Below are 7,209 nucleotides of genomic sequence, written 5' to 3'. Positions count from 1 at the left end.
TCCGCCTACGAGCGGATCCCCAAACCCAACTGAGCCCCTCAAACTGCCCCAAATCCCTCTCAAACTGCCCCAAACCCCCTCAAACTGCCCCAAATCCCCTCTGAGCCCCCAAACCCTCCTAACACCCTCTTTTTCCCCAAATCGCAGGGATGAGATTGCAGGGTGCATCGAGTCCGCCTACGAGCGGATCCCCAAACCCCTCTGAGACCCCTCAAACCCCTCAAACTGCCCCCAAACCCCCTCAAACTGCCCCAAATCCCCTCTGAGCCCCCAAAATCCCCCTAACCTCCGTTTTCCCCCAAATCCCAGGGATGAGATCTTTGGGTGCATCGAGTCCGCCTACGAGCGGATCCCCAAACCCCCTCTGAGACCCCCAAACTGTCCCAAATCCCCTCAAACTGCCCCAAATCCCCTCAAACTGCCCCAAATCCCCTCAAACTGCCCCAAATCCCCTCAAACTGCCCTTCATCCTCTAGGGACCCCCTGACCCTGTTTTTGCCCCCAAACGCAGGGATGAGATCTTTGGGTGCATCGAGTCCGCCTACGAGCGGATCCCCAAACCCCTCTGAGACCCCTCAAACTGCCCCTAAATCCCCTCAAACTGCCCCAAATCCCCTCAAACTGCCCCAAATCCTCAAACTGCCCCAAATCCCTCTGAGCCCCCCAAAATCCCCTGACCCCTTTTCCCCAAATCCCAGGGATGAGATCTTTGGGTGCATCGAGTCCGCCTACGAGCGGATCCCCAAACCCCCTCTGAGACCCCCAAACACCCCCAAATCCCTCTGAGCCCCCAAACTGCCCCAATCCCTCTAAGTTCCCCCAAATCCCTCTAAGTCCCCCAAATCCCCCTAACACCCTTTTCCCCCAAATCCCAGGGATGAGATCTTTGGGTGCATCGAATCCGCCTACGAGCAGATCCCCCAAACCCCTCTGAGACCCCTCAAACTGCCCCAAATCCCCCTCAAACTGCCCCAAATCCCCTGAAACTGCCCCAAATTCCTCTGAGCCCCAAAATCCCCTGACCCCCTTTTCCCCAAATCCCAGGGATGAGATCTTTGGGTGCATCGGAGTCCGCCTACGAGCGGATCCCCAAACCCCTCTGAGACCCCTCAAACTGCCCCAAATCCCCTCAAACTGCCCCAAACCCCTCTGGGACCCCTGACCCTGTTTTCCCCCAAATCGCAGGATGAGATCGTAGGGTGCATCGAGTCCGCCTACGAGCGGATCCCCCAAACCCCCTCTGAGACCCCTCAAACCCCCAAATCCCTCAAACTGCCCCAAATCCCCTCAAACTGCCCCCAAATCCCCTCAAACCCCCCAAACCCCTCAAACTTCCCCAAATCCTGTAACCTCCCCCAGCCCTCTGGAGACCCCTGACCCTGTTTTGCCCCCAAATCCCAGGATGAGATCTTGGGTGCATCGAGTCCGCCTACGGCGGATCCCCAAACCCCTCTGAGACCCCTCAAACTGCTCCAAATCCCTCTGAGCCCCCTCAAACTGCCCCAAACCCCCTCAAACTGCCCCAAATCCCTCTGGGGACCCCAAACCCCTAACACCCTTTTCCCCCAAATCGCAGGGATGAGATCGCAGGGTGCATCGAGTCCGCCTACGAGCGGATCCCCAAACCCCTCTGAGACCCCTCAAACTGCCCCAAATCCCTCTCAAACTGCCCCAAACCCCTCAAACTGCCCCAAATCCTCCTCAAACTGCCCCAAATCCTCCTCAAACTGCCCTAAATCCCCCTAACACCCCTTTTTCCCCCAAAACCCCAGGGATGAGATCTTTGGTGCATCGAGTCTGCCTACGAGCGGATCCCCCAAACCCCAACTGAGCCCCCTCAAACTGCCCCAAATCCTCTCAAACTGCCCCAAATCCCTGTAACCTCCCCAGCCCTCTGGGGACTCCTGACCCTGTTTTTCCCCCAAAATCCCAGGATGAGATCTTTGGGTGCATCGAGTCCGCCTACGAGCGGATCCCCAAACCCCCAAACCCCATCTGAGCCCCCAAACACTCCTAAACCCCTCTGAGACCCTCAAACTGCCCCAAATCCCCTCAAACTGCCCCAGATCCCCTCTGAGCCCCCAAATCCCCCTAACCCCTGTTTTTCCCCCCAAATCGCAGGGATGAGATCTTTGGGTGCATCGAGTCCGCCTACGAGCGGATCCCCCAAACCCCATCTGAGACCCCTCAAACTCCCCCAAATCCCTCTCAAACTGCCCCAAATCCCCTGAAACTGCCCCAAATCCCCTCTGGGGACCCCCCTGACCCTGTTTTTGCCCCCCAAACCCCAGGGATGAGATCGCGGGGTGCATCGAGTCCGCCTACGAGCGGATCCCCAAAACCCCCTCTGAGACCCCCAAACCGCCCCCAAACCCCCTCAAACTGCCCCAAACCCCCTCAAACTGCCCTAAACCCCCTCAAACTGCCCTAAATCCTCTGGGGACCTCCAAACCCCTAAACCCTTTTTCCCCCAAAATCGCAGGGATGAGATCTTGGGTGCATCGAGTCCGCCTACGAGCGGATCCCCAAACCCCAACTGAGCCCCTCAAACTGCCCCAAATCCCTCTCAAACTGCCCTAAACCCTCAAACTGCCCCAAATCCCTCTGAGCCCCCAAACCCTCCTAACACCCCTTTTTCCCCAAATCGTAGGGATGAGATTGCAGGGTGCATCGAGTCCGCCTACGAGCGGATCCCCAAACCCCTCTGAGACCCCTCAAACCCCTCAAACTGCCCCAAACCCCTCAAACTGCCCCAAATCCCTCTGAGCCCCCAAAATCCCCCTAACCCCTGTTTTTCCCCAAATCCCAGGGATGAGATCTTTGGGTGCATCGAGTCCGCCTACGAGCGGATCCCCCAAACCCCTCTGAGACCCCCCAAACTGTCCCAAATCCCCCTCAAACTGCCCCAAATCCCCTCAAACTGCCCCAAATCCCCTCAAACTGCCCCAAATCCCTCAAACTGCCCCAAATCCCCTCTGGGGACCCCCCTGACCCTGTTTTTGCCCCCCAAACGCAGGGATGAGATCTTTGGGTGCATCGAGTCCGCCTACGAGCGGATCCCCCAAACCCCCTCTGAGACCCCTCAAACTGCCCCAAATCCCCTCAAACTGCCCCAAATCCCCTCAAACTGCCCCAAATCCCCTCAAACTGCCCCAAATTCCCTCTGAGCCCCCAAAATCCCCTGACCCCCTTTTCCCCAAATCCCAGGGATGAGATCTTTGGGTGCATCGAGTCCGCCTACGAGCGGATCCCCAAACCCCTCTGAGACCCCCAAACACCCCCAAATCCCCTCTGAGCCCCCCAAACTGCCCCAAATCCCTCTAAGTTCCCCCAAATCCTCTAAGTCCCCCCAAATCCCCCTAACACCCTTTTCCCCCAAAATCCCAGGGATGAGATCTTTGGGTGCATCGAGTCCGCCTACGAGCAGATCCCCAAACCCCTCTGAGACCCCTCAAACTGCCCCAAATCCCCTCAAACTGCCCCAAATCCCCTGAAACTGCCCCAAATTCCTCTGAGCCCCCAAAATCCCCTGACCTCCTTTTCCCCCAAATCCCAGGGATGAGATCTTTGGTGCATCGAGTCCGCCTACGAGCGGATCCCCAAACCCCTCTGAGACCCTCAAACTGCCCCAAATCCCCTCAAACTGCTCCCAAACCCCTCTAGGGACCTCCTGACCCTGTTTTTCCCCCAAATCGCAGGGATGAGATCGTAGGGTGCATCGAGTCCGCCTACGAGCGGATCCCCCAAACCCCTCTGAGACCCCTCAAACCCCCCAAATCCCCTCAAACTGCCCTAAATCCCCCTCAAACTGCCCCAAATCCCCTCAAACCCCCAAACCCCTCAAACTTCCCAAATCCCTGTAACCTCCCCAGCCCCTCTGGGACCCCTGACCCTGTTTTTCCCCCCCAAATCCCAGGGATGAGATCTTTGGGTGCATCGAGTCCGCCTACGAGCGGATCCCCCCAACCCCCTCTGAGACCCCTCAAACTGCCCCAAATCCTCTGAGCCCTCAAACTGCCCCAAACCCCTCAAACTGCCCTAACCCTCTGGGGACCCCTAAACCCCTAACTTTTCCTCCCAAATCGCAGGGATGAGATCGCAGGGTGCATCGAGTCCGCCTACGAGCGGATCCCCCAAACCCCCTCTGAGACCCCTCAAACTGCCCCAAATCCCTCTCAAACTGCCCCAAACCCCCCTCAAACTGCCCCAAATCCTCCTCAAACTGCCCCAAATCCTCCTCAAACTGCCCCAAATCCCCCCTAACACCCCCTTTTTCCCCCCCCAAAACCCCAGGGATGAGATCTTTGGGTGCATCGAGTCTGCCTACGAGCGGATCCCCCAAACCCCAACTGAGCCCCTCAAACTGCCCCAAATCCCTCTCAAACTGCCCCAAATCCCCTGTAACCTCCCCCAGCCCCTCTGGGGACTCCCCTGACCCTGTTTTTTCCCCCCAAAATCCCAGGGATGAGATCTTTGGGTGCATCGAGTCCGCCTACGAGCGGATCCCCCAAACCCCCTGAGACCCCATCTGAGCCCCCCAAACACCCCTAAACCGCCTCTGAGACCCCTCAAACTGCCCCAAATCCCCTCAAACTGCCCCAGATCCCCTCTGAGCCCCCAAAATCCCCCTAACCCCGTTTTCCCCCAAATCGCAGGGATGATCTTGAGTGCATCGAGTCCGCCTACGGCGGATCCCCTAAACCCCTCTGAGACCCCTCAAACTGCCCCCAAATCCCCGCTGAGACTCAAACTGCCCCAAATCCCCTCAAGCTGCCCCTAATCCCTCTGAGGACCCCATGACCCTTTTCCCCCAAATCCCAGGGATGAGATCGCAGGGTGCCGAGTCCGCCACGAGCGGATCCTGCCCCAGGCCAGACCCCCAGCTCACCCCCCAAATGACCGACCACCTCAGAGTACCTGAGAGCACCACCCAGAACTCCCGAGGAACCTCCGGGGACTCCAAGCCCCAGAATCCCACCCCAGCATCCTCGATGAGTGACCGAGGCGCTCGAGAATCCGACCCCAACATCCCCATAGCCCAAGGATCCAGGCCCCCAAATCCCCCAAAATCCACTCCCAAACCAATCCCCAAACCACCCCAAATCCTTCTGGGGAGACCCCAAAATCCCAAAGATTCCCCCAAACTCGCTGGGAGGGCCCCAAACCCCTCAAATCCCACCCCTGATCCCCCATGAGTGACCGAGGGAGTTGAGAAGGGACCCCAAAATCCACACCCAAAATTCACCCCAAAATCCAGCCCCCAAAATCCAGCCCCCAAAATCCATCCCCAAATACCCATCCCCAAAATCCACCCTCAAAATCCACCCTCAAAATCCACCCCTAAAGTTCACCAACCCAAAATCCACCCCCAAAATCCACCCCCAAAATTCACCCCTCAAAATCCACCCCCAAAATTCACCCCAAAATCCACCCCCAAAATCCACCCCCAAAATCCACCCCAAAATCCACCCCAAATCCCTTCTGAGGAGACCCCAAAATCCCCCAAGATCCACCTCAAAATCCACTCCCAGAGAGGCCCAACCCCAAATCCCAAAAAAGGGACCCCCAAAATCCACCCAAAATTCACCCCCAAAATCCACCCAAATCCTTCCCAAGACCCCCAAAATCCCCCAAAATCCCCCCAAACTCCACCCCCAGAAATCCACCCAAAATCCCACCCCAAAATCCACCCAAATTCACCCCCAAAATCCACCCAAATGACCCCCAAAATCCACCCCAAAATCCACCCCAAATCCACCCCCAAAATCCACCCCCAAATTCACCCTCTAAAATCCACCCCAAATCCACCCCAAAATTCCCCCAAAATCCACCCCCAAAATCCACCCAAAATTCACCCCCCAAAATCCACCCCAAAATTCACCCCCAAAATCCACCCCAAATCCTTCTGAGGAGACCCCAAAATCCCCAAAGATCCCCCCCAAAACCCCTGAGAGGCCAAGCCCAAACCCCCAAATCCCAAAACAGAAGTGGACCCCCAAAATCCACCCCCAAATTCACCCCCCAAAATCCACCCCCAAATCCTTCTGGGGAGACCCCAAAATCCCAAAGATCCCCCCAAACCCGCTGGGAGGGGCCCAAACCCCTCAAATCCCACCCCGATCCCCCATGAGTGACCGAGGGAGTCGAGAAGGGACCCCCAAAATCCACACCCAAAATTCACCCCTAAAATCCAGCCCCCAAAATCCAGCCCCCAAAATCCATCCCCAAACCCATCCCCAAAATCCACCTCAATCCACCTCAAAATCCACCCCCAAAATCCACCTCAAAATCCACCCCAAAATCCCCAAAATTCACCCCTAAAATTCCACCCCCAAAATCCACCCAAAATCCACCCCCAAAATCCACCCCTCAAAATCCACCCCAAATCCTTCTGAGGAGACCCCAAAATCCCAAAGATCCCCCCAAAACCCGCTGAGAGGGGCCCAAACCCTCAAATCCCAAAAGAAGGACCCCAAAATCCACCCCAAAATTCACCCCCCAAAATCCACCCCCAAATCCTTCTGAGGGGAGACCCCAAAATCCCAAAGATCCCCCAAAACCCGCTGGGAGGGGCCCAAACCCCTCAAATCCCACCCGATCCCCCATGAGTGACCGAGGGTCAAGGCACCCCCAAAATCCACCCCAAAATCCACCCCCTAAACTCCACCCCCAAAATCCACCCCCAAAGTTCACCCTCTGAGATCCACCCTCTTAAATCCACCCCAAAATCCACCCTAAAATCCACTCCCCAGAATCTAACACCCAAAATTCACCCTCAAAATCCACTCCCAAAGATCCACCCCTGAAAATCCACCCCCAAATCCTTCTGAGGGGAGACCCCAAAATTCCAAAGATCCCCCCAAAACCTGCTGGGAGGGGGCCCAAACCCCTCAAATCCCAAAAAGAAGGGACCCCCAGAATCCACCCCCAAAATTCACCCCCAAAATTCACCCCCAAATCCTTCTGGGAGACCCCAAAATCCCAAAGATCCCCAAAACCCGCTGAGAGGGGCCCAAACCCCTCAAATCCCAAAAGAAGGGACCCCAAAATCCCCAAATTCACCCCAAATCCACCCCAAATCCTTCTGGGAGACCCCAAAATCCCAAAAATCCCCCCCAAAACCCGCTGGGAGGGGCCCAAACCCCTCAAATCCCAAAAAGAAGGGACCCCCAAAATCCACCCCCAAATCCTTCTGAGGGAGACCCCAAA

Source organism: Myiozetetes cayanensis, unplaced genomic scaffold, assembly GCF_022539395.1.
Source record: "Myiozetetes cayanensis isolate MyiCay16 unplaced genomic scaffold, myiCay2020 scf317, whole genome shotgun sequence".
NCBI classification, from domain to species: domain Eukaryota; kingdom Metazoa; phylum Chordata; class Aves; order Passeriformes; family Tyrannidae; genus Myiozetetes; species Myiozetetes cayanensis.
Note: the sequence above shows the minus strand (reverse complement) of the source record.